The sequence below is a fragment of the Equus caballus genome, chromosome 7, assembly GCF_041296265.1.
Source record: "Equus caballus isolate H_3958 breed thoroughbred chromosome 7, TB-T2T, whole genome shotgun sequence".
Lineage (NCBI taxonomy): Eukaryota > Metazoa > Chordata > Mammalia > Perissodactyla > Equidae > Equus > Equus caballus.
The window spans coordinates 29255702-29283654 of record NC_091690.1 but is presented as its reverse complement, the minus strand read 5'-3'; the positions used below and the strand labels follow the sequence as shown (position 1 = coordinate 29283654).

General features: G+C 37.9%; 3 long non-coding RNA genes across 4 annotated transcripts in view; all 3 read left to right on the top strand.

The window, feature by feature from the left end:
* Nucleotides 1-27953, top strand: part of LOC138925100 (uncharacterized) — an 89224-nt gene that overhangs the window by 35601 nt on the left and 25670 nt on the right. The window lies entirely within an intron of this gene.
* On the top strand, nt 514-27953 carry LOC138925102 (uncharacterized). The gene is made up of 3 exons (XR_011440805.1): nt 514-639; nt 19593-19650; nt 27681-27953. It is a non-coding gene; the product is annotated as an uncharacterized lncRNA (long non-coding RNA).
* On the top strand, nt 11348-16474 carry LOC138925103 (uncharacterized). The gene is made up of 2 exons (XR_011440806.1): nt 11348-11655; nt 16036-16474. It is a non-coding gene; the product is annotated as an uncharacterized lncRNA (long non-coding RNA).

Below are 27953 nucleotides of genomic sequence, written 5' to 3'. Positions count from 1 at the left end.
CCTATTTGACAATATGCATTAAAATCCATACAAATGATATCCATATCCTTTGTTCTAATGAAGCGTATCATAAGGATTTGTCTTAAAATAATTCAGAAGATAAACAATATTCATGATGTTTACTGTGGCATTAATTGTAAAATGAAGATTGGGAAAAACTTAAAATATTCAACAACAGAGGCAGTAGTTAGGAAAAGCATCCTCCATAAACTGGGTTGAAAATTATGTACTTCTTAAAAATTAAAAATGTGGAGTATGATGAGTGTATTTCACCATTTATTGAGCACTTGCTATGAAGCAGATACTTTATATATACCTCTAAATCTCATAATCACTCTGCCAGTTAAGTACTTTTCATTCTCAGGTTAAAGATTCTGGGTCTGGTGCTATGTGAGGTTAAGTTTCTTACTCAAGGCAGCACAGCTGCTAAGTGGTGGAGCTAGGCCTTGATCCCAGGCCAATTCAGTGTCGGCCACACCCATGGCCTGATCAAAGTGGAAAGGCTCAGCTCACAATTCCTGCTGAGAGAACGGCCTGTGGCAGCCACATTCTGTGCTATGTGATTTCTGCACCCTTTGCGCCAACCACCCTTCATACTTCCGCTAGGGCTGGGATCTCCTGTGCAGCAGCCAAGCCAAGGTCAGTCTACGATATGGTAGCTCCTGATATGGTCTGTCATGGAATGCTCTGCTAGAGAAGAGAGGAGTTATCTAAATTTTCATTCTTATTAGTTAATTTTAGTAAAAGCGAGCAAATCAGGCATTTGTTGGGAGCTGAAGCTGGGAGAATGTGAGACAAGTGTCAAGGGCATTTAAGAATGCTCTCAAGAACAACTGCTTACTGGTGAGACAGAACTAGACTTCTGGATCACCCGTCATAGAAGGACTGAGGCGGGTTCAAATTAGGCAGAAAAAAATCATCAAAATGTGAAGTAAAGGGAAATAGTTGTTGTCCACATTAAATTCTGCAAACAGTGCCTACATCTTAAAATCATGTTTGTTGCATAATCTAGTCCCTTCATGAGCTTGCCATTTCTCCAGGCTCATCTCTCAACTCTGGCTAAGCCACACAACTTGTGTGTCTACAAGTATACTTTGCCAGCTGTCAATTATTGCCTCTCAGCCCCAAATTCACTCTTTGGCCTGAACAAATAAGTACATGAACTAATGCTGTGCCCTCTCTGGAATGCGTTGTCATTTGTCTAACTTATTCCCTTGCATCCTCCAAAACTTGGCTCAAGAGAAACTTCCCCTAAGAAGCTTTCCATGATCTTTTCCATCAGACTGAATTCACCCGAGCACAACTCCATGGAGACCCTCTTGGGCATGACAGCTTTATATCAAAAGAGGTCAGTCTGAGTAACCGGCAGACATGAAATAAGTAGAAAACAGAAGGGAGGACTAAGTAGCAGCTGTTACAAGGACTGACTTGGGAACCGATGTAATATCAAGCCCTAAATATGCTAGAGGAAAGTGCTCCCTTGAGAAAGAGAGGCAGGCACTTGGGTTACAATCATTCGCACATCCCTATTTTACCTCCTGAGTTAAGGTAGATAGTTTTTCGTTTTTGTTTTTTTTTTTGCAGAAGATTAGCCCTGAGCTAACGTCTGCCGCAAATCCTCCTCTTTTTGCTGAGGAAAACTGGCCCTGAGCTAACATCAGTGTCCATCTTCCTCCCCTTTACATGTGGGACACCTGCCACAGCATGGCTTGACAAGCAGTGTGTAGGTCTGCACCCGGGATCTGAACCTGCAAACCCTGGGCCGCCAAAGCAGAAGGTGTGAACTTAACTGCTGTGCCACCAGGCTGGCCCCAAAGTGGATAGATTTTAAGACCATATCTATATCTATATCTATATATAATTATATCTTAATGTACACGTATATATAATTGAAAGCCTGAAATGGACAGATGTTTTTATCCATTTGTAACTGGGGCAAAACTGATCTGGTTCTAAATTAATGAGAAGGACACACTGCAATAGCAATTTGTGTTTCAAACAATTCTTGCAGCAACCGTCTGTATTACACAAATCAATTTGACTCTGAAACTGCAAGGCAACACTTTCTCAGAGTCTTGCAGAGAATCCAACTTTGTCTGGCTTACCAATTCGTGAGCAAACTTATATACAAAATTTTAAAAGCTGGCTCGGGACTCTAGTATGAGGTGGAAAAATAGTAACAGCATTTTGTATTCACGTGAGTAGAATATTTGTTCTAAATGATTAGATCATTTCAAATTATTCTCTCATTCATTTACACCGTATTATCAAAGCTGAGAAAGTATAAATAAATATTTTAGAAGTGTGATTTGGTAAGGAGTGTTCCCGGCAGCCTACAGTAGTTTGAACAGACGTGGGTATTGTGATTTGCACGTCCCTAGTTCCTTCAATTCAGAATTTTTGTTTTTTTACCAACTGATTGTTTGAGATCACACCAAGTTTTATGTCTTTATCTACTTATTTATCCAAGATCTACGAAACACTGAGCTCAGAACAAGAAATAAACAGAATCTTAAGACTCCAACTTTGTAACACAAGAAACACAGCTTGATTATTCTTTTTTCCAGCCTTATTAATATATAATTAACATATAACATTGTGTAAGTTTAAGGTGTGCAACGTGATGGTTTGATACTCGTATACATTGCAAAATGTTTACCATCATAAGATTAGTTAACACGTCCTCCCTCTGACCATTTTGTTGTTATTGTGCGAACATTTAAAATCTACTCTTATAGCAGCTTTCAAGTATGCAATGCCGTCCTTTTAACTCTAGTTGCCCTGCTGCACATTAGATGCCCAGAGCTGATTCCTCTTATAACTTGAACTTTGTGCTCTTTGACCAACATCTCCTCATTTCCCCCACCCCTAAGCCCCTGGCAACCGTAGTTCTGCTCTCTGCTTCTATGAGTTCAGCTTTTTTTGGATTCTACGTATAAGGGAGATCAAGCAGTATTTGTATTTTTCTGCCTGACTTATTTCACTCAGCATAATGCCCTCAAGAGCCTTCCACGTCGCCACAAATGGCAGGATTTTCTTCTTTCTTGCGGCTGAATAAACATTTCATTGTATATATGCACCCTATTTTTTTATTTCATTCGTCCATTGATAGACACTTAGGTTGTTTCCATGTCTTGGCTGTTGTGAATAATGCTACAATGAACACAGGAGTGCAGATATTTCTTTGAGATACTGATTTCATTTCCTTTGGCTATATGCCCGGAAGTGGGCTTGCTGGATCACACAGGAGTTCTATTTTTAATTTTTTGAGGAACCTCCATACTGTTTTTCACTGAGGTCGTACCAATTTACATTCCCATCAAAAATGCACAAGTTTTCCCTTTTCTTCGCATTCTCAATGACACTAGTTATCTCTTGTCTTTTTGATAATAGCCATTCTAACAGATGTGAGGTGATATCTCATTGTGGTTTTGATTTGCATTTCCTGATGATAAATGATGTCGAGCACTTTTTCATGTACTTGTTGACCATCTGTATGTCTTATTTGGAAAAATGTCTACTCAAGTCCTTTGACCATTTTAAAATCAGATTATTTGTCATCGTTTTGTTTTGTTTTGCTGTTGAGTTGTATGAGCTCCTTTTATATTTTGGATATTAAATCCTTACCAGACAGATGGTTTGCAGATATTTTCTCCCATTCTCTGGGTTTCATTTTCATTCTGTTCATTGTTTCTTTCACTGTGCAGAAGCTTTTTAACTTGAGGTAGTCCTACTTATTGATTTTTTTCTTGTGTTGCTTGTGTTTTTGGTGTCATATCAACAAAGCCTTGCCAAGACCAATATCAAGGAACATTTTCTCTATGTGTTTTGCTAGAAGTTTTATGGTTTCAGATGTTACATTTAAGTCCTTAATCCATTTCGAGATAGTTTTTTGTGAGTGATGTAAGATAGGGGTCCAGTTTCCTTCTTTTGCATGTGGTTATCCAGTTTTCCCAGTACCGTTTATTGATGAGACTATCCTTTCCTCACTGAGTATTCTTGGATTCCTTGACAAATATTAATTGACTGTATATGTGTCAGTATATTTCCAGGCTCTCCATTCTGTTCCATTAGTGTCTGTTTTTATGCCAGTACTCAAGTGTTTTGATTCATATAGCTTTGTGATATAGTTTGAAATCAGAAAGTATGATGCCTCTAGGTTTATTCTTCTTTCTCTATTCTTCTATAGATTGCTTTGGCTATTTGGGGTCATTTGTAGTTCCATACAAATTTGAGGATTGTTTTTTCTATTTATGTAAAAAATGCCATTGGAATTTTGATGGAGTTTGCATTGAATCTATAGATGGTTTTAGATAGTGTGAACATTTTAATGATATCAACTTTTCTGATCCATGAATGTGGAGTATCTTTCCATTTATTTGTATCTTCCTCAGTTTCTTTCATCAATGTCTTATAGATTTCACTTCCTTGGTTAAATTTATTCCTAAGTATTTTATTCTTTTTGTATTGTATTTGTATTCTATTGTAAGTGGAATTGTTTTCTTTATTTCTTTTCAGGTAGTTTATTGTTAGTGTACAGAAATGCAACTGAATTTTGCATATTGATTTTGTATCTTGCAACTTTGGTGAATTTGTGTAGCAGTTCTAACAGTTTTTTGGTGAAGTCTTTAGGATTTTCTATATATAAGATCGTGTCATCAACAAATAGACAATTTTACTTCTTCCTTTTTGCTTTGGATGCCTTTTATTTGTTTATTTTTTTCTTGCCTAATTGCTCTGGCTAGGACTTCTAGCACTGTGTTAAATAGCAGTGGTGATAGTGGGCAACCTGGTCTTATTCCTGATCTTAGAGGGAAAGCTTTCAACCTTTCACTGCTGAGAATGATGTCAGCTGTGGGTTGTTCTCTGTGGCCTTTATTATTGTTGAGGTGCGTTCCTTTGATCCCCACTTTGAGAGTTTTTATCTAGAAATGATATTGAATTTTGTAAAATGCTTTTTCTGCATCTGTTGAGATGAACATATGATTTTTATCTTCCATTCTACTAATGTAGTGTGTCACGTTTATTGATTTGCATATGTGGAACCATCTTTGCATCCCAGGGATAAATCCCACTTAATCATGATGCATGATCTTTTCAATGTGCTGTTGAATTCAGTTTGCTAGTATTTTGTTGGGAATTTTTGCACCTCTATTCATCAGGGATATTGGCCTGTAGTTTCCTTTTCTTGTAGTGTCCTTGTCAGGCTTTGTTATCAGGGTAATGCTGGCCTTGTAAAATGAGTTGGGAGTGTTCCCACTTCTTCAGTTTTTTGGAAGAATGTGAGAGGGGTTGATGTTAATTCTTCTTTAGATGTTTGGTAGAATTCATCTATAAACCATCTGGTCATGGGCTTTCCTTTGTTGGGAGGTTTTTGATTACTGATTCAGTCTCCTTGATCATTATTGGTCTGGTCAGATTTTCCTTCTTTTTTTTTTTCTGCTTTTTTCTCCCCAAATCCCCCCCAGCACATAGTTGTGTATTTTTAGTTGTGGGTCCTTCTAGTGGTGGCATGTGGGACACCACCTCAACATGACCTGATGGGCGGTGCCATGTCCACGCCCAGGATCCGAACCAGCGAAACCCTGGGCTGCCGAAGCAGAGTGCACAAACTTAACTACTAAGCCACAGGGCCAGCCCCCTAGATTTTCTATTTCTTCCTGATTCCCTCTTGGTAGGTTGTACATTTCTAGGATTATTCCAAATTCTTCTAGATTGTCCAAATTTGTTGGCCTGTAATTATTTATAGTTGTCTCTCAGTTGTAATGTCTCCTCTTTCATTTATAATATAACTTATTTGAATCCTCTACTTTTTTTCTTGGTAAGTCTAGCTAAAGATTTGTCAATTTTGTTTATCTTTTCATAAAACCAACTCTCAATTTCATTGATCTTTTCTATTGTTCTATTTTCTTTTTTTTTTATTGAGTTATTGATAGGTTACAATCTTGTGAAATTTCAATTGTACATTAATGTTTGTCAGTCATGTTGTAGGTGCACCACTTCACCCTTTGTGCCCACCCCCCACCCCACCTTTCCCCTGGTATCCACTAAACTGTTCTTGGTCCATAGTTTTAAATTCCTCATATGAGTGGAGTCATACACAGATTATCTTTCTCTTGCTGGCTTATTTCACTTAACATAATTCTCTCAAGGTCCATCCATGTTATTGCAAATGGAATGATTTTGTTCTGTTTTGCAGCTGAGTAGTATTCCATCGTATATATGTACCACATCTTCTTTATCCATTCGTCTGTTGATGGGCACTTAGGTTGCTTCCACGTCTTGGCTATTGTAAACAGTGCTGCAATAACCATTGGGGTGCACAGGACTTTTGGGATTGCTGACTTCAGGCTCTTTGGATAAATACCCAGTAGTGGGATGGCTGGATCGTATGGTAGTTCTATTTTTAGTTTTTTGAGGAATCTCCATACTGTTTTCCATAGTGGCTGCACCAGTTTGCATTCCCACCAGCAGTGTATGAGGGTTCCTTTTTCTCCACAACCTCCCCAATATTTGTTGCTATTAGTTTTAGATATTTTTGTCATTCTAACGGGTGTAAGGTGATATCTTAGTGTAGTTTTGATTTTCATTTCCCTGATGATCAGCGATGATGAGCATCTTTTCATGTGCCTATTGGCCATCAGTATATCTTCTTTGGAGAAATGTCTGTTCATGTCTCCAGCCCATTTTTTGATTGGGTTGTTTGATGTTTTGTGATTGAGTTGTGAGAGTTCTTTATATATTAAGGATATTAAGCCTTTGTCAGATATATGACTTGCAAATATTTTTTCCCAGTTAGTGGGTTGTTTTTTTGTTTCAATCCTGTTTTCATTTGCCTTGAAGAAGCTCTTTAATCTGATGAAGTCCCATTTGTTTATTCTTTCTATTGTTTCCCTTCTCTGAGAAGGCATGGTGTCCGAAAAGATCCTTTTAATACTGATGTCAAAGAGTGTACTGCCTACGTTTTCTTCCAGAAGCCTTATGGTTTCAGGTCTCACCTTTAGGTCTTTAATCCATTTTGAGTTTATTTTGGTGAATGGTGAAAAAGAATGGTCAATTTTCATTCTTTTACATGTGGCTTTCCAGTTTTCCCAGCACCATTTGTTGAAAAGACTTTCTTTTCTCCATTGTATGCCCTCAGCTGCTTTGTCAAAGATAAGCTGTCCATAGATGTGTGGTTTTATTTCTGGGCTTTCAATTCTGTTCCATTGATCTGTGCACCTGTTTTTGTACCAGTACCATGCTGTTTTGGTTACTGTAGCTTTGTAGTATGTTTTGAAGTCAGGGATTGTGATGCCTCCCGTTTTGTTCTTTTTTCTCAGGATTGCTTTAGCAATTCGGGGTCTTTTGTTGCCCCATATGAATTTTAGGATTCTTTGTTCTAATTCTGTAAAGAATGTCATTAGGATTCTGATTGGGATGGCGTTGAATCTGTAGATTGCTTTAGGTAGAATGGACATTTTAACTATGTTTATTCTTCCAATCCATGTACATGGAATGTCTTTCCATCTCCTTATGTCGTCATCCAATTCTCTCAGAAAGGCCTTGTAATTTTCATTATATAAGTCCTTCACTTCCTTAGTTAAATTTACCCCAAGGTATTTTATTCTTTTTGTTGCGATTGTGAATGGTATTGTATTCTTGAGTTCTTTTTCTGTTGGTTCATTACTGGAGTATAGAAATGCTACTGATTTATGCAAATTGATTTTATTGCAACTTTGCTGTAGTTGTTGATTACTTCTAACAGTTTTCCAATGGATTCTTTGGGGTTTTCTATATATAAGATCATGTCGTCTGCAAACAGCGAGAGTTTCACTTCTTCCCTCCCTATTTGGATTCCTTTTATTCCTTTTTCTTACCTGATTGCTCTGGCCAGGACCTCCAGTACTATGTTAAATAAGAGTGGTGATAGAGGGCATCCTTGTCTTGTTCCTGTTTTCAGGGGGATGGGTTTCAGTTTTTGCCCATTGAGTATGATGTTGGCTATGGGTTTGTCGTATATGGCCTTTATTATGTTGAGGTAGTTTCCTTCTATGCCCATTTTGTTCAGAGTTTTTATCATAAATGGCTGTTGGATCTTGTCAAATGCCTTCTCTGCATCTATTGAGTTGATCATGTGGTTTTTATTCCTCAGTTTGTTGATGTGGTGTATCACGTTGATTGATTTGCGGATGTTGAACCATCCCTGTGTCCCTGGTATGAATCCCACCTGATCCTGATGTATGATTCTTTTGATGAATTGCTGAATTCTGGTTGCCAAAATTTTGTTTAGAATTTTTGCATCTATGTTCATCAGTGATACTGGCCTGTAGTTCTCTTTTTTCGTGGTGTCCTTGTCAGGTTTTGGTATCAGCGTGATGTTGGCCTCATAGAATGTGTTAGGAAGTGTTCCATCTTCCCTAATTTTTTGGAATAGCTTGAAAAGGATAGGTATTAAATCCTCTCTGAAAGTTTGGTAGAATTCCCCAGGAAAGCCATCTGGTCCTGGGGTTTTATTCTTTGGGATGCTTTTGATTGCTGTTTCAATCTCTTTCCTTGTGATTGGTCTGTTCAAATTGTCTGCCTCTTCTTGAGTGAGCTTTGGGAGATTGTAGGAGTCCAGGAATTTATCCATTTCCTCTAGGTTATCCATTCTGTTGGCATATAGTTTTTTGTAGTATTCTCTTATAATCTGTTGTATTTCTGCAGAGTCTGTTGTTATTTCTCCTCGCTCATTTCTGGTTTTGTTTATTTGAGCTTTCTCCCTTCTTTTCTTTGTAAGTCTGGCTAGTGGTTTGTCAATTTTATTTATCTTCTCAAAAAACCAGCTCTTTGTCTCATTGATCCTTTCTACTGCCTTCTTCGTTTCAATAGTATTTATTTCTGCTCTGATTTTTATTATTTCTCTCCTTCTGCTGACTTTGGGCTTCATTTGTTCTTTTTTCTCTAGTTCAGTTAGGTGTGCTTTAAGGTTGCTTATTTGGGATTTTTCTTGTTTGTTAAGATGTGCCTGTATTGCGATGAATTTTCCTCTTAATACAGCTTTTGCTGTATCCCATATGAGTTGGTATGGCATGCTATCATTTTCATTTGTTTCTAGGTATTTTTTTATTTCTTCTTTAATTTCTTCAATGATCCATTGCTTGTTCAGTAGTGTGTTGTTTAGTCTCCACATCTTTGTGCCTTTCTCAGCTTTTTTCTTGTAATTAATTTCTAGCCTTATAGCACTATGATCTGAGAAGATGCTTGTTATTATTTCAATTTTTTTAAATTTGTAGAGGCTTGCCTTGTTTCCCAACATATGGTCTATCCTAGAGAATGTTCCATGTGCACTTGAGAAGAATGTGTATTCAGCTCCTTCAGGGTGGAGTGATCTATATATGTCTATTAAGTCCAATTGTTTTAGTTTTTCATTCAGCTCCACTATTTCCTTGTTGATTTTCTGTCTGGATGATCTGTCCATTGATGTGAGTGGGGTGTTGAGGTCCCCTACTATTATTGTGTTGTTTTTAACATCTTCCTTCAGGTCTGTTAATAGTTGCTTTATGAATCTTGGTGCTCCTGTGTTGGGTGCATAGATATTTATAAGCGTTATTTCTTCTTGATGAAGTGTCCCTTTGATCATTATATATTGTCCCTCTGTGTCTCTCTTTACCTGTCTTATTTTGAAATCCACTTGGTCTGATATGAGAATTGCAACACCTGCCTTTTTTTCCTTGCTATTTGCTTGAAGTATTGTCCTCCACCCCTTCACCCTGAGTCTGTGTTTGTCCTTGGGGCTGAGGTGTGTTTCCTGGAGGCAACAAATTGTTGGATCTTGTTCTTTAATCCATTTTGCCACTCTGTGTCTTTTTATTGGAGAGTTCAATCCGTTCACATTGAGAGTGATTATTGATGCATGTGGACTTAATGCTGTCAATCTGTCGCTCATTATCTTGTTTTCCTGTGTTTCTTTTCCTGTGTGCTTTAGACTACCCATTTAATACTGCAATATCTTATGCTGGATTTCTTAGATTTTCCTTATCTATGATTTGTGATTCTGTTCTGTACTTTATTTTAGTGTCTACCTTGAAGTTTGTATTTAGAATCTCATGTATAATATAGTCTATTCTCTGGTGGTCTCTTACTTACTCGACCAATACTGATTTCGACCCTTTGCTCTTCCCCTCCTAAATAATTATTTTCATTTTTTATTCCAACTCGTCTTATTAATTTTTAGTTAGAGTGCTAAGATCGTCCTTGTTTTGGTAGTTTCCTTATTTTTACCCTAATGCTATAGTTGAATCTTTGCTATCCTGTTCTGGTTCTATCCATCGGTCTCCCTAGTCTGTGGCTTGTGTCCCCTTTCTCCCTTTTTTCTTTTTTCAAGTATGAGAGCCTTCTTGAGGATTTCTTGTAATGGAGGGCTTTTAGTTACAAATTCCCTTAACTTTTGTTTGTCTGGAAAAGATTTAATTTCTCCCTCATATCTGAAGGAAATTCTTGCTGGATAGAGTATTCTTGGCTGAAGGTTTTTATCCTTTAAAGCTTTGAATATATCACTCCATTCTCTCCTAGCTTGTAGGGTTTCTGTAGAGAAATCCACTGACAGTCTGATAGGGGCTCCTTTATAGGTTATTCTCTTTTTTTTCTTATTTCCCTGAGTATTCTTTCCTTATCATTCCTATTTGCCAACTTTACTATTATGTGCCGTGCTGTGGGTCTTTTTACATTGACAAATCTAGGAGATCTAAAACCCTCCTCTACACACATTTCTCCATTGATCCCTAGATTTGGGAAATTCTCTTCAATAATTTCATTAAGCACACTTTCTGCTCCATTTTCCTTTTCCATATTCTAAGGAATTCCTATGATCCTTATGTTCTTACTCCTCATTGAATCCATTATCTCTCGGAGATTTTCCTCATTTTTTTTAATTCTTAGTTCTCTTTCTTCCTCTGTCTGGCGCCATTCAGCCTGTCTGTCCTCGATTATGCTGATTTGCTCCTCTAGGTTGTCTACACGGGCATTCAGGGAATCCGTATTCTGTTTTATCTGGCCCATTGTGTTTTTCATCTCAAGTAATTCTGTTTGATTCTTCTTTATGGTTTCAATCTCTCTTGTGAAGTAACTCCAGAAGTCGGCTTGTTTCTCTATCTTTCTCTCTACCTCATTGAGTTTTTTGATTATAGCTGCTCTGAATTCATTATCACTTAGTTTACCTAATTCCAAGTCCTCAGGACTTAATTCTGTGTTTTTATTGTTTTCCTTCTGGTCTGGGGCTTTTATAAATTGCTGGATGGTAGAGGAGCGGTTTTTTCTCATGGTGGTAGAATTCAGTTGCAGTTACAGCCTGTTGCCACTAGATGGGGGTCGAGAGCGGCGTGTTAGCTCTCCTTGGGGCAAGATGGCTGTGCCCACTGGCTTTGTTAGGGGGGAGGGGCTGTTACTCACACGCGCCGGTCTGGGTTTAGATCAGTTCTGTTCTCTGGTCTCCCAAGGCCCTTGATTTATAGGGTCCCCACGGACGGAAGCTTTCCCCCCGTCAGCGGGTCTCCACTGAATCAGCGGCAGGAGTCCTGGATGATGCCCCGGTCACGCGGCCCCTCCCCCGCTCCTTCCCGACCCGCGCCGCAGCGATCGCAGACTCCAGGGGAGGGAGCGATGTTCTCTCCTACCGTTCCAGCGCCTCCAAAGGTGTAAAGCTAGGTTTATGATCTCTGCCTTCTTGGTATTGTAGGTCTCTAACGAGCTGGCATTATGTTTATTCTCTGAAATTCAGTTCTTCCAATCTTTTGTTGTATTTTGGAGGGGAGAGAATCCCGGGTCAGCTCCCCCTGCCATTTTGCTCTGCCCTCTTCTCTATTGTTCTATTTTCTATTTCACTTATTTCTACTCCGATCTTCGTTATTTCCTGCTTTCTGTCGACTTTGGACTCTGGGCTAAGTTTGTTCTTCTTTTCCTGGTTCCTTGAGGTGTAAAGTTATGTTGTTTATTTGAGATCTTTCTTTTTTCTTAATTTAGGCATTTATTGCTCTAAACTTCCCTCTTAGAACTGTTTTTGCTTCATTCAGTAAGTTTTGGTATGTTGTTTCCATTTTCATTTGTTTGAAGATTTTTTAAAATTTCCCTTTTGATTTCTTTTTTGAGTCACTGGTTGTTCAGGAGTGTGTTTAATTTCCACATGTTTGTGAATTTTCCAGGTTTCCTCTTCTTATTGATTTCTGGTTTCATACCATTGTGTTTGGAAAAGGTACTTGGTCTGATTTCAGTCTTTTTAAAATTTCTAAGACTTGTTTTCTGATCTAACGTGTGATCTATCCTGGAGGATGTCTCATGTTCACTTGAGAAGGATGTGTATTCTGCTGCTGTTGGATAAAATGTTCTGTATATTTCTGTTAGATCCATTTGGTCTATAGTTCAAATCCAATATTTCCTTCTTGATTTTCTGTTTTGATGATCTAACCATTGTTGAAAGTGGGGTATTGAAATTTCTGACCGTAATTGTATTGTCTGTTTCTCCCTTTATATCTGTTGGTATAAGCTTAACATATTTACGTGCTCCAATGTTGCTTGCATATAGATTTATAATTATTATAGCCTCCTGATACATTGACCTCTTTATCATTATATAATGACCTTCTTTGTCTGTTGTTATAGTTTTTGACTTAAAGTTTATTTTGTTTGATACAGATATAGCTACCCCTGCTCTCTTTTGGCTTCCATTTATGTCAAATATCTTTTTCCATTCCTTCACTTTGAGCCTGTATATGTCCTTAAAGTTGAAGCGAGCCACTTGTAGGCATCATGTAATCGGGTCTCATTTTTTTATCCATTCGGTCACTCTACGTCTTTTGGAGAATTTAATCCATTTACATTTAAATTAATTACTGTTAGGTAAGGACTTACTAATGCCATCATGTTAATTGTTTTCTGGCTGTTTCGTAGTTCCTTTGTTCCTTTCTTCCTCTCTTGCTGTCTTCCTTTGTGAACTGATGATTCTCTGTAGTGGTATACTTTGATTCCTTTCTTGTTATCTTGTTTATTCATACTATAGATTTTGGCTTTGTGGATACACTTATGATTACATGAAACTTCTTATAGGTAGATATAACAATCTATTTTAAGCTGATAACAACTTAATTTCAATCACATATAAAAACTCTACCTTTTTACTCCTCCTCCTCATCCCAGAAATTTTAATATCTGTAGGATCTGTAACATAGAAAGTCACCACTTCCAGACTTTATGGACTGACTTTGGTAAGGAAACACCTACCTGTGGGTGGGGCATGCTGGAGCATGTTGTGACCCTGAATCTCGTGAGGCAGGGCACCACGTGAGGGGGCTTATGATGGCTCCAGGTCCAGGGGTCATGATGTCTCGTATAAAAAAGAAATAACTTTATTATTTTTATGCCATGATTTATGTGTTTTTATATTGTGTATTCATTAACAAATTATTGTAGCTATGGCTACTTTTAATACTTTTGTCCTTTTAACTTTATAATACTAGAGTTAAATGATTAACACACCGCTATGTTACAGTATTGGAGTATTCTGAATTTGACTACACACTTTTCTGGTGTGTTTTATATTTTCATGTTATTAATTAGCCTCCTCTCATTTCAGCTTGAAGAACTCCTTTTGGCAGGTGTAGTGGTGATGAACTCCCTCAGCTTTTGCTTGTCTGGGAAAATCTTTTCCTCTCCCTCATTTCTGAAGGACAACCTTGCCAGATAGAGTATTCTTGGTTGGCAGTTTTTCTTTCAGCACTTTGAATATATCATCCTCTTCTTTTCTGGTCTGTAAGGTTTCTGCTGAGAAAACCGCTGATAGCTTCATGAGAATTCCCTTGTAAGTGACAAGCTTCTTTTCTCTTGCTGCTCTTCAGATTCTCTCTTTGTCTTTGATTTTAGACAATTTTATTATAATGTGTCTTGGAGAAGATTATTTGGGAGGAGTGTTTACCTCTCATAGGAGCTGGTTTGCATTGTCTGCTTTAACAGGAGAGAAGGCAGACTAGGTGGGTACAGATGCATGCAGACTGGTAGATTTGGTCATGGGAGACTGAAGGATTGCTTATCTGATGGCTGTTTTTCCTCAGTGAATTAAGAATGAGTTGGGTAGAAGGGCCTGGAGGCTTAAGGAGAGAGATTAAGTTGGGAAACAGTCTCTGGAGAGAGGGAGAATGAATTCAGTAGAAAATATAGTATGATGGTCTGGTTGAGATGACTGACCATTGGAGGTTTTTTGGTCATTCATTCAGAGGGAAACCAATAGGCACAGGTGTGTGGTTTTCGCTGTCAATGTTCATCTTCTGGGTCACAGGCACATAATACACAGATTCTTGTATTTAACTAAGATAGGTATTTTCCAGGTGACTGTGCAAGAAAAGCTGGGCAAAAGGTTTTAGCAAGATTGCAAGGGAGTAGTTATATAATGGACCATAGACTCTAAGTTACGGGATGAGGGAAGTGATGACAAGAGGGTTGTGATGGATAGAGGAAAAGTATTTAGGTCAATAGATTGCAGGCTCTGCCAGGATAAGAAAACTGATGGAATGGGAGTATATGAGTTGGAAAGCTAAAAGGTGGTGGTCCAGTAGTGCAAAGCTTAAAATCAAGTTTTGGTTCCTTCTTCAGATGAATGACGGTGGAAATGATGGCTGAGGTGGGGTGGAGGTCAGAGACCTAACACTCCAAGGCTTTGGATAGATCATGTCATGCATTTTAAATCACCAGGAATGGTGACAGGAGTAGAAATAGAAAGGACAGTAGTATCCAGGGCTAGAAGTGTAAGTAAATGAGAGTGAGTGACCAGGTGGGAATCAGTAGGTGACAATGACAAGGAATGGGAGCAGGTGTAAAGTTTGATGGCTTGCTTGTTTTCATTCCTAACCACTAAATACTAATTCCCCCTTCACATAGTTTTTGAGGGTGGAGAGAAGGAGGGAAAACAAAATAGATGTTATCTATGTTTTTAATGTGTTGGATTTTCCTCTTGATATTTGACTGACTTTACGTCCACCTTGAATCACCTAATCACGTTTTGCTGGATGAGTAAAATTTTGAGAGAGCTTTCTGCTGATGGGGTTAGAGGTGTTTGGAAGGATTTTCTTAATGATTACCTCATGCAAGCAGCCATTTACAACACTGTGAATGAAACTGCCACTGAAGAGATTAAAATAACTTAGCTGAGCCTTGGGGACTATGTTATGTGTGGTTCAAAGATCCAACTATTTTTATCCAGTGTTGTGCCAAGACCCCATTTACCTGCATGAGGCAGACAGGCATTGCCAACATCCTTATTTCTATTTGTGGTATCCCTCAAATAAAAAACTGTTTATTATTAATCAATATAATATTAATAATTACCATTTATTGAATGCTTGTGTGTGCCAGACACTCTACCACGTATAATACTGATACTTAACGTTAATTGAATGTTATTGTGTTCCTGGCATTTATGTTTTGACTGTGTATCTAATTTACTCTTCACGGTAGCCTCATGCAGGGTTAAGGCTAAGATGAAGAGATTACAGCTCACAAATTCTTGCCTAAGATCTCACAGTTATTAAAAACTGGATATAGATGGGGTTCAAAAGTCTGGTTGAGTGAAGTTTATGGGTAAATGCTATGCTCTCTTTGCCCTTATGACATACCTTACTACTTACAAAGGTGACTTGTCCTCATGAAGGTTATCGCCCAGTAGAGGGAGGTAGATCTGTAAGTAAACAGATATAAGACTTCATGATGGGTGCTAGGACAAGGACTCTCATTAGGATAGTAGATAGTAAGTGATGAGTTCAAGAGACATTTCAAAAGAAAAATAGTCAGCATTTAGAGGATTAAGTAGTTGCCTGGCTACAGTAACCAGCTCTTAGGTGGTGGGCTCCTGTCGCAAGGCCTTTCTTCTGTACTATTCTGAATATCACTGCTAGAGTTCATCTTCCTGAGACATCTGCACCTAAAAACGTGCATTTGTTCCATTTTCCCTATTTTTTTGTGTCCAAACATCCGTGCTTAGCTTTTAATTCCCACTCTTTTTCATGAAATTATTTTTAATATCTCCAACAGGAGTGAAGACACGTGGGGATTCCTGTCTCAGACTCCTTCCGACTTCTCCTGGGAACTGCCCTCCCTCCTGTGCACATAGCCACCCCTCCCACATTGGCTTCCTCCACATGGCAGGAAACAGGCCACCAGCGCTCCTGGGTTTGACATCTATTCCTTTCTCCCACAGGAGAGGATGGACTCTTCCTTGGTTCCAATGCTAAACCCTGGGTTGGGACTTCGATGGGCTTAGTTTGGGTTAGGTGTAGACCCCTGAAAAAATGAATCATAGCCAGCAGCAGACAGTAGGAGGGTGACAGGGTGGGGGCACATTCTCCTACGTAACCCCAGTACAAGGAGCATTGTGTCCAAGCACTGAGAGACAGAGAGAGAGAATGATAGAGCAAGTATGGTTTATTTGCTAAGTATGTCAACATTTGGAGAATCTCGGGAAAAGATACAAGATATATCTTCTAAGGTCTAAGGGAATTCTTTGAACGATTTTTGAACTTTTTTATGTCTAAAATTATTCCAAAATAAAATTTTTTGTAATTTTTATAATATGTGCTTTTTACCCCCCAAAAATAAGGTAAAATAAAGTCTTCAAAAAATGGCATTGGGGACGGGGCATGTATGCTCCCATTTCCACAGGACATATCATTCCCATCGCGCTACGCTTGGCTTTATACAGGTACCTTGATGAGCCAGCTCCTGAAGGTGCTTCATGTGATGTGCCGTTATAATGACCTGACTAAGGAGGACATTGAACACTGGGTTTAGGGATTTTGATGTTATTTTATATCAACAAGCGGGTCACTGGAGGTTTGAACAGAAGAGCAATATTATTTAGGAAAAATTCCATGTGGAGGGCAATCTGGAAGGGGAGCGACTCCAGGGAGATGTAAATGCGTAATTGGCCATGGAAAAGGAAAGAAATCGGAGCTAAATTTTAAAGAATTGACAGAATTTGGCTACTGCTGGTGATAGCATTAATGGAAAAGGGGGACACTGGATGTGTTGTGGAGATATATGAATATAGAGAATTAGAGAGTCTGATGAATAGATAGGGCCAGAGAGGAAGCAGAATAGTTTTATCTTGGACAGATTGAGTACGGGGTGCCCAAAGATGTTGGGGGGATAAATCAGGCATTCAGGTAGAGTGCAGTCTCTGGCTCTGTAGGAGATGCAGATTTGGAGACAGTCGTATGGAAGTGATAGGTGAGACTGTGGGAAAGGGTGGGGTTGCCCATGGAGGCTGGGTAAGGTGAGACGGGGTGTGGGCCAGGGAAAGAAGCTTAAAGATAACGGTAGATGAAGAAAAATCAGTAAAGGGTATTGAGAAGCAGACCTACCCCTGTAGTCCCAGATAATCCAGATGTGAGTGGGATAATATTTTAAAATATTAACCAAAGCATTTCCTGCATCCTTACCCCATCTCCACTTCCTATGTACTATGCTTGCCTCTCCAGGCTACAGCCAGTGCTTTCTCATTTTATGCCTTGGGAAAGGGGTGATCAGGCAGGGTTTCAAGTTTCAAAATATGAGGTTCAACTCTTAAAACTCAACCATAAGAAAACAAACAGAGCAATTTAAAAATAGGCAAAAGATCTGGGCAGACATCTCATAAAGACGATCCACATATGGCAAGTAAGCATATCAAAAGATGCTCAGCATCATTTGTCATTAGGGAATTACAAATTAAAACAACAAGATACCACATACACCTATTAGAATGGCTAAGATTCAAAACAAACAGAAAACATGGTGATGTGAACTGCTGGCAAGGACGCAGAGCAACAGGAACTCTCTTTGGTTGCTGGTGGGAATGCAAAATGGTGCAGCTACTTTGGAAGACAGTTTAGCAGTTTCTTCCAAAGTTAAACATAATCTTTCTATGAGTAAATTGTAATTTTTGAATCGGAAAACAAAAATACAACTCAAAATGGATTAGAGGAAAATTGTGCCATAAACAGACTTTCTTTAAGTGGCTAAACAAAGTTTAAAACACAAGTGAAAATAAAAGAAAATGTTTCTAGGGGCTGGCCCCGTGGCCGAGTGGTTAAGTTCGCGCGCTCTGCTGCAGGCGGCCCAGTATTTCGTTAGTTCGAATCCTGGGTGCGGACATGGCACTGCTCATCAAACCACGCTGAGGCAGCGTCCCACATGCCACAACTAGAAGGACCCACAACGAAGAATACACAACTATGTACCGGGGGGCTTTGGGGAGAAAAAGGAAAAAATAAAATCTTTAAAAAAAAAAAAATAAAGAAAATGTTTCTAGTAGAGCACCAGCAGTACAAAAGTATATGAATACCTGGATAATAAACCCATTTCTGCAATAGTACAACTTCGTGTGTATATTTTTGACTGTCCATAGTCCATGCAGTTACAACTTCACATTTCAACAGCATGCTGACAGTCCCTAAGAAAACTATTTTTTTTAGAAAAGGCATAACTGAAATGTTCCCTCATTTGACCAATTCCATTTAAGCTTAGATGTACAGACGGGCTTAGATATGTTCACAGTAAGCCATATGCAAAATGTTACTTGATGAATTTTCTCAAAAAAGATTTCAGGACAATAGCAATAATATAAGAGAAGAAAATCTAGAGAAATGAAGTCTTAATATACATGTGTCTTCTTTTGATAGTAGTGGAAACCTTTTACAGGTAAGTTACAAAGAAAAAGCAAGTAATTTTGTGTACATTTTGTGTACATATTCTGTGCAATATATAGACTCTATACCTAGGAGTGGAATTGCGGGGTCATATGGTAACTCTGTATTTAACATTTTGAGGAACTGCCAGAATGTTTTCCAAAGGAGCTAAAATCATAAAATCAAAATCATAAAAAGGAGTTGGAATTTATCAAATGCTTTTTATGCATCTATTGAGATGATAGTTTGGTTTTTGTCCTTTATTAATATGATCTATCAAATTGATTGATTTTATATGTTGAACCAACCTTGCATTCTTGGGATAAATCCCACTTGGTCATAGTATATAGTTCTTTTCATATGTTGCAGAATTCAGTTTGCTAGTATTTTGTTGAGGATTTTTGGATTTTTTGCATCTGTATTTATAAGGGACATTGGTCTGTAGTTTTGTTTTGTTTTTTTCTTGTGAAATTTTTGTCTAATTTTGATGGCAGGGTAGCACTGACCTCATAAAATGAGTTGGAAAGTGTGTCTTTCTAGGAGATTTTCCAGTTCATCTAAGTTACCTTATTTGTTGTCATACAGTTGTCCATAGTACTCTCCTACAATCCTTTTTATTTCTGTAAGGTTGATAATCATGTCCTCACCTTACTCTCAGTTTTAGAATTTGTGACTTCTCTCTTTTCTTATTGGTCAGTCTAGCTAAAGGTTTGTCAATTTTGATGAACTTTTCAAAGAATCAATGTTTGCTTTCATTAGCTTCCTCTATTATTTTTCTATTCTCCATTTCATTAATTTCTAATCTATTTTTTTGTTATTTTCTTCCTCTTGCTTGTTTTGGGTTTGGTATGATCTTTTTTTTCTTATTTCTTAATGTGGAAGTTCACATTATTGATTTGAGGTCTTTCTTCTTTTTTAATATAGGTGTTTACAGCTATGAATTTCCCTCTAAGCACTGTTTAACAGCATCCCATAAGTTTTGGTATGTTATGTTTTCATTTTCATTCATCTTAAAGTGTTTTTTAGTTAACCTTGTGGTTTCTTCTTTGACCAATTTGCTAAAGATTTTATTTTTCCTTTTTCTCCCCAAAGCCCCCCGGTACATAGTTGTATATTTTTAGTTGTGGGTCCCTCTAGTTGTGGCATGTACACCACCACCTCAGCACGACCTGATGAGCAGTGCCATGTCCACACCCAGGATCCAAACTGGCAAAACCCTGGGCTGCTGAAGCGGAGTGTGGGAACTTAACCACTCGGCCACGGGACCGGCCCTCCAATTTTCTATTTAGGATGTGTTGTTTAATTTCCACATATTTATAAATTTTCCAAATTTTCTCCTGTATTGATTTCTAATTTAATTTCTTTTTTATAGGAAAATATATTTTGTGTACTTTCAATCCTTTTAAATTTATTGAGACTTGTTTTATGGCCTAACATACGGTCTATCTGGAGAAGGTTCCATGTGCACTTGAGAAGAATATGTATTCTGCTGTTGTTTAGTGGAGTATTCTACAGATGTCTGGTAGGTCTAGTTGTTCTATCCATTTTTCATATTGACAAGACTATTGTTGTTGAATTTCCCCTTCAATTCTCAGTTTTTGCTTCCTGTGTCTTAAGGCTTTGTTACCATGTACATATATATTTATAATTGTTATATCTTTATGATGGATTGACCTTTTTATTACTGGATAATGTCCTTTTTTGTAATAACAATTTTCATTTTAAATCTATTTTGTCTGATGTTAGTTTAGCCATTCCCACTCTCTTGTGGTCACTGTTTGCAGGGTTTATCTTTTTCCATTTTTTCTCTTTAAACTATTTGTGTCTTTCAATCAAAAGTGTGTCTGTTGCAGATACTATATATTTGGATCATGATTTTTTTAATCCACACTGCCCTTTATTTGAAGTATTTAATCCATTTACACTTAATGTAATTACTAAGACAGACTTTGCATCTACCATTTTGCTATTGTTTTCTATACGTCTTAAGTAATTTTCATTCCTCTACTCCTTCATTACTGGCTTCTTTTGTGTTAAATACTTTCTAGTGTACCATTTTAATTCTCTTGAAACTTATGTTATTGTATCTTTTGACTTATGTTCTTACTGGTTGCTTTGGGAATTACAATTCATATCTTATAACAATTCAGTTTAAATTAATACTAACTTAATAATTTACAAAGCATCTACTCCTATATAACTTCATTCCCTTCTGCCTCTTTTGTGCTATTATTGTCTTACAAAGTACATCTTTATACATTGTATGCCCACCAACACAGATCTAAAATTATTGATTTGTTTTTTAGATCAAATGTGAGAAAAAATAGTTGTAAGCAAACTTTTATATTTATTTATATAGTTACCTTTACTGATACTCTTTATTTCTTCATGTGGATTTGGGTTACTGTCTGATGTCCTTTCATTTCAGCCTGAAGGACCTCCTTTAGTATTTCTTATAGGGCAGGTCCATTAGCATTGGATTCTCTCAGTTTTTGTTTATCTGGGAACATCTTAATTTTTCCTTCATTTTGGAAATATAGTTTTGCTGGATAAATAATCCTTGGTTGACAGTCTTTTTCTTTCAGCACATTGCATGTGTCATCCTGCTGTCTTTGGCCTCCATGGTTTCTTATGAGAATACAACTGATAAATTTATTAAGAATCCTTTGTATGTAATGAGTTGCTTCTCTCTCACTGCTTTCGAGATTCCTTCCTTTGTCTTTTGACAGTTTGATTATGATGTGTCTATGTGTAGCTGTGTTTGACTTCATCTTACTTGGAGTTTGTAGAACTCCTTGGATAATATAGGTTAATGTTTTTCATTAGTTTGGGAAGTTTTTGTCCATTATTTCTTCAAATACACTTTCTGTCCTTTTTTTTCTCTTCTTCCCTTCTGGTACTCCCATTATGCATATCTTAGCATACTTGATGGTGTTCTGCAGGTCTCTGAAGCTCTTTATTTCTCTTCATTCTTTATTCTTTCTGTTCTTCAGACTGGATAATCTCTATTGACTGATATTCAAATGCACTGGTTCTTTCTTCTGCCTACTCAAATCTACTATTGAGCCGCTCTGGTGAATTTTTCATTTTGGTCATTGTATTTTTCAGATTCAGAATTCCTATTTGGGGGACTGGCCCCATGGCAGAGTGGTTAAGTTTGTGTGCTCCACTGTGGCAGCCAAGGGTTTTGCCGGTTCAAATCCTGGGTGTGGACATGGCACCACTCGTCAGGCCACATTGAGGTGGCATCCCACATGCCACAACTAGAAGGACCCACAACTAAAATATACAACTATGTACCAGGGGGATTTGGGGAGATAAAGCAGAAAAAAAAAAGAATTTCTATTTGGTTCTTTAAAAACATTTTTTATATCTTTACTGAAGTTCTTTATTCGATGAGAAATCATTCTCATACTTTTCTTTAGTTGGTTGCACTTGGTTTTTATTTATTTGAATATATTTAAAATAGCTGATTTAAGGTCTTTTTCTAGTAAAGCCATCTAACATCTTGGCTTCTCAGGGACAGTTCATATTGACCGCTTTTTTTTTCTTGCGTGTAGGTCATACTTTTATTTCTTTATGTATCACGTAATTTTTTGTTGTTGTTAAAAAATGGACATTTTAAATAATATAAAGTAGCAATTCTGGAAAGCAGATTCTCCTGACTCCTCAGGGTTTGTTGTTCTTGTTGTTTGTCTGCTTAGTGTTTTTTTTAACTAATTCTATAATGTCTGTATTATCTCTTACATGTGGCTGCTGTCTCTGCTCGGTTAGCTCAGTGGTGAGCCAATAATTAGACAGAGATTTCCTTAGATGCCTGAAACCATTAAGTCCTCTAGTCTTTGCAGAAAGGCTCTATGTGTGTGTTGAGGCATGTGTTCAACACTCAGCCAGGTAGTTTCAACTCTATTTTAGCCTTCACTTCCTGAGCAAGTAGAGCCTCAAGGTTAGCCAGACATGAGGACTTAGGATGCTCTCCAGTCTTTCCTGAGCGTGTGCACAGCTCTGGGCTTCTACACAACCTGTATGGCCTTGCACACACATGCATCCGCATGGTCTTCTAGATTCCCAGGAATAAGTCAGACTATTTCAAAGCCCCATATAGATATCTTATTCCTCAGCTTTTTCTTTTACCCCTAGCTTTGTGGTTATCCTACTATGTTTTGCAGTAACACCACTGGTGTTACTTTCTGCTGCCTTTGGTGGTTGCCAGGCTGCTGGTTTTAACTGTGATTGTGGGCTATTGCTTTTCATAACTACCACAGAGCTAGAGGGGTGATGGGAATAGGGCAAGTTAAATGCCACAAAGCTCAATGTTCTTACCAAGATTTAGTTGTGTTCTTTTGGAAAAAATGTTCCCAAATTGTTTCAAGCTTTTGATTAATTTCTAGAGTTCTGAAAAGTTGATTATGACAACTTTTGCCAGTGTTCTCATTGGTTTTATAGAGTAGAGAATTTCTGGATGTCCTTACACTGCTGTTTTCACTACTATCACCCTTATAGTCTTCTTAAGCTTAGACTTTTTAAAGAAACTTTTTATTAAGATTATGATAGTTTACAACCTTGTGAAATTTCAGTTGTACGTTATTGTTCGTCATGTTGTAGGTGCACCACTTCACCCTTTGTGCCCTCGCCCCACGCCCCCCTTTCCCCTGGTAACCACGAATCAGTTCTCTTTGTCTATAGGTTTAATTTCCACCTATGAGTGGAGTCATACAGATTTCATCTTTCTCTATCTGGCTTATTTCACTTAACATAATTCCCTCAAGGTCCATCCATGTTGTTGTGAATGGGACAATTTTATCCTTTTTTATGGCTGAGTAGTATTCCATTGTATATATATATACCATATCTTCTTTATCCAATCATCAGTTGATGGGCACTTAGCTTGCGTCCACATCTTAGCTCTTGTAAATAATGCTGCGATGAACACAGGGGTGCATGGGACTTTTGAAATTGGTGATTTCAAGTTCTTTAGATAGAGACCCAGTAGTGGGATGGCTGGGTCATATGATATTTCTGTTTTTAATTTTTTGAGAAATCTCCATACTGTTTTCCATAGTGCCTGCACCAGTTTGCATTCCCTCCAACAGTGTATGAGAGTTCCTTTTTCTCCGCAACCTCTCCAACATTTGCCACTTTTTGTTTTGGTTATTTTTGCCATTCTAACAGGTGTAAGGTGATATCTTAGTGTAGTTTTGATTTGCATTTCCCTGATGATTAGTGATGATGAGCATCTTTTCATGTGTCTATTGGCCATCTGCATATCTTCTTTGGAGAAATGTCTGTTCATTTCCCCTGCCCATTTTTTGATCAGGTTAAGCTTAGATTTTTAAACTGAAAATATGTTGTTGAATGTGTTTTAAATACTGAGAAGGAGGTCTAACTGACTGTTTATATTGTATATAAAGAATATTGATGCAGATCTTCCAATAACCAAATGTTTTATTGTGCAATGAGATGTTGAAGAAACGGCAGCAAGGAAATGATGAGTTTGATTTACATCCTGATTCTGTAAGTGAGCTACAAGGCTAGGAACTGTGTGTAAATATCAGCTTGGCTAGAGTTTTGTTTATATATTAAAGGAAGTAGAAATAATATCCAAGTTCCTGAAGATTCATTCATAAAAAATTGGGAACTTAATTAGGAATTAAGGTGGCCTGGACGGCTATGTTAAAGATGACTGAGGAACATTTTGCACTGGAAAATTCAACCCCCCTGAGCACTTGAAGCCCGTCTCTCTTTTTTATTTTTGCCCTTTTTTTTCTTTTCCAACAAATGACTTCACAACTCATACGACAAAATCTCTCCTAATTTGTTGCCTCCTTGTAAGACTCTAAGCTTTCAGACATTTTAGAATCATAAAATTCTGTGCTGGGTCATGCCATCCTCTGGCTGGTAGATAATTAAAATCAGCACACAACTGCGATATATACGCTCTAAAGCAACGGTCAGTCCTCAGCCTTTTTGCTGCCATAACATGCTTGATAAATGATTCTTTTCTGTGGGAAACACTCTCAAGGGCGCATTCATGTTTTTAAAAATATCTCCCAAATTTGGAAATCATGCACTCGGATAATTTGTAATCATCAGAACGGAACCACCCGTCTGTAGTGGTGGATCTTTGTCTTCTAGTGCAAAGGTGGACTTGGGCTGTGTGGCAAGACAGTTCTCAGCATTCTGCCTAGAATGCCACTCCCGTTTCTCCCAGAATACGAGCATACATATGGTACATTCATATATAAAGTAAATTCTTTGGAAATTTCAGCTCTTTAACTAAAAACAACTTTTTAGTGCATAGTCTGTGTAGCCAGATTGTGTAGGATAGAATTTGACTTCACTCTGTAATAGCTGTGTGATCCTCTGGCAAGCTACTTATCCTCCGTGCTTCAGTTGCATCATCTGTCACTCATGGTGGATGCTCTGGCTTGGAACAGATCACTATGACTCACACTCGATTGCTTAAAGCTTTTTCCACCTCTTCAGGACACCGTGCCAGTAATTTTGAAAGCTTTTTGGTTTCAAAATTGAATTCTTTATTCACATAAAATCACAAAGGAACCCCAGTGTAGAAAACAGAGACCAACGGAAGATGCTCTATTTGCCATGGAGGGTGGGAAGTCTGTAGTCCCATCTATTCTGTCTGCAGCAGTACTTATAGAAATTGTAAGGAGTTCTAGGGATCCAAGGAAGACAGTTTGAAAGCCTGTACTATTTTCCCATGCTATTTCAATGCCAGCATTGGCACTGAGGGCATGTAAATTTAAGTCTAATGTCCAACCTAGCCTTCATATGCCTTGTGCAAAATCAACATATTGCCCAGAATGTGCTCATTTTGCATTATGCAATTAGAGCTCAATTAGAGATTTCATCAATGTATATGTTTAGGAAATTATCTGCTTTGTGAATGCACATACCCGTTTGGATAGTAAAATCTTCTAGGGTGGTGGTTTGTGAACTTGAAAATATGTTAGTATCACTCGGAGGGCTTGTTACATCCCAGATTGCAGGGCCCCACCCCCAGAGTGTCTGATTCGGGATGTCTGGGGTGGAGTCTGAGCATGTGCATTTCTACCAAGTGCCTGGTGATGCTGATGCTGCTGGTCTGGGCCACTTTGAAGACCTCTGTTATAGGAGATGAGAGTAAGTGGAGTGGTTGGTTAGTCTATAACATCAGGGATTTATTTTAGATAAAATAATCTACAGGAGTCCACCCTTGTCCATGGTTTTGTTTCCCGCAGTTTCAGTTACCAATGGTCAACTGTGGTCTGAAAATATTAAGTGGAAAATTTCAGAAGTAAATAACCCATGAGTTTCCAATTGTGCACTATTCTGAGTAGCATGATGAAATCTTGTGCCCTCCTGGGCTACCCTGCCTAGGAGGTGAATCATCCTTTGTCTAGCATATCCACACTGAATACCTACCTGACCAGTAGTCACTTTGTAGCCTGGTTATTAGGTCAACTGTTGCAGTATTGCAGTGCTTGTGTTCAAGTAACCTTTATTTTACTTAATAATGACCCCAAAGCTTGAGAGCAGTGATGCTGGCGATTCAGATATACCAAAGAGAAGCTGTAAAGTGCTTCCTTTAAGTGAAAAGGTGAAAGTTCCCCACTTAATAAGGAAAGGAAAAAATCATATATTGGGGTTGCTAAGATCTATGGAAACTCTTATTACAGTATATTGTTGTAATTGTCCTAGTTTATTATTAGTTATTGTTGTTAATCTCTTACTGTGCCTAATTTACAAAGTAAACTTTATCATAGGTATGTATGTATAGGAAGAAAGCCAGAATATATAGGGTTCGGTATTATCTGTGGTTTCAGACATCCACTAGGGGTCTTGGAACATATCTCCCTTGGATAAGGAGGGGCTACTGTATATTAATCTACAATCTTATTGAAACTTTGAGGTTTAATTTAACAGGTATTTATTGAATTCTGACTATGGGCCAAGCAAACACTGTGCTAAATACTGAGAGTAAAATAGGCTAACTATATGGTGTCTGCTTGGGGAGGATCATATTTTGGTGGGAAGCAGACAAGGAAACAAGCAATTGCACTGTAGTGTGATGAGCACTGTAATAGATCTAAGGACCAGAAGCTGGGGAGCACCCACGTGGTCACCTGCCCCATCTTTGGGCTCAAAGAAAACTTCTTCAAGAAGATGACACCTACTCTTAAAGAAGGCACTCTAACCTAGAAGACAACCTAAGAAATATTTCATGGGTTTTTGGTTGTATATATCAAAAGAATCTTGTCATTGAATCTAAAAGTCAGTTCTGTCTTTTTATATTTACTCTTCCAAGAACTAAGACAAGTTTCTGGCAAGTCATGGAAGCATGACCCGTTGTACAAGCAGATGTGGGAAGGGAAATTCTTGTTTTCTATGCTTGAGCAGGATGAGCAGTAATAGAAGTTCCTGTAAATGGTTTTAATTTCTGTTCCCTCTAAAGTGTAATTAGAATGACTGGTCTATCCCGTAGGTTACAATATTTGCTGGTAAACAGCTTATTGATATGTTTCTTCTGAAAGACTTGATAGGAGTGATTAAAATGCATGAGATCATGTTTTTCCGGAATGAATCATTCAAGCATCATTTTAGATGGTGGGCCTTGAATTAGAAAAATAAGAGGTTGCAAAACTTAAATATACTTAAGTATCTCTATACGGTATTTTTCATATGAGAGGATTTTTTTAATACCTCATACACATTTGCTAACACCAATAATTTAAATTATTTTCCATACATCCATTTTGAAGAAGGAGATATTAAAAAATAAAAGCCATTTCTTGATCCAGGGTCTCATGGCCCTTGGTGTGTCCTTGGCTTCCTCACACCCTTCTCCAATTTTTAATTTAGGTAGAAAAAAGAAAGGAGGGTGGAAGATTTGTGAACTGTGATGGAGTAGGGACTTATAATGGCTGGTGTGTATTGAGAATGTATATTATAGGACTTACTCTAAGCTCAACTGTATGTAAAAGTAATGGTTCTTTTTCTGCTTGCCGGCAGAGCCTAGCTGACCTCCAGATGTCTACCACACAGCGTCTTTCAACAGTTCTATGGAGAGGAAGCACCTTTACAGAGCAAAGATGAAAGATGCTTTTTAACCTTTTTAACACCAGGGCCTCCTGTGATAAATATGAAAATCTGTCACCCCTCCCAGAGTTTGTGATGTGCATTCCCCTTGAGAAATCATTGCATCCTTTGCAAATTTCCACCAGCCAAGATGTTCATCTTTTGTGTAGTTCGTAACATAAAATTTGTTGTTTTCCAAATATGTAA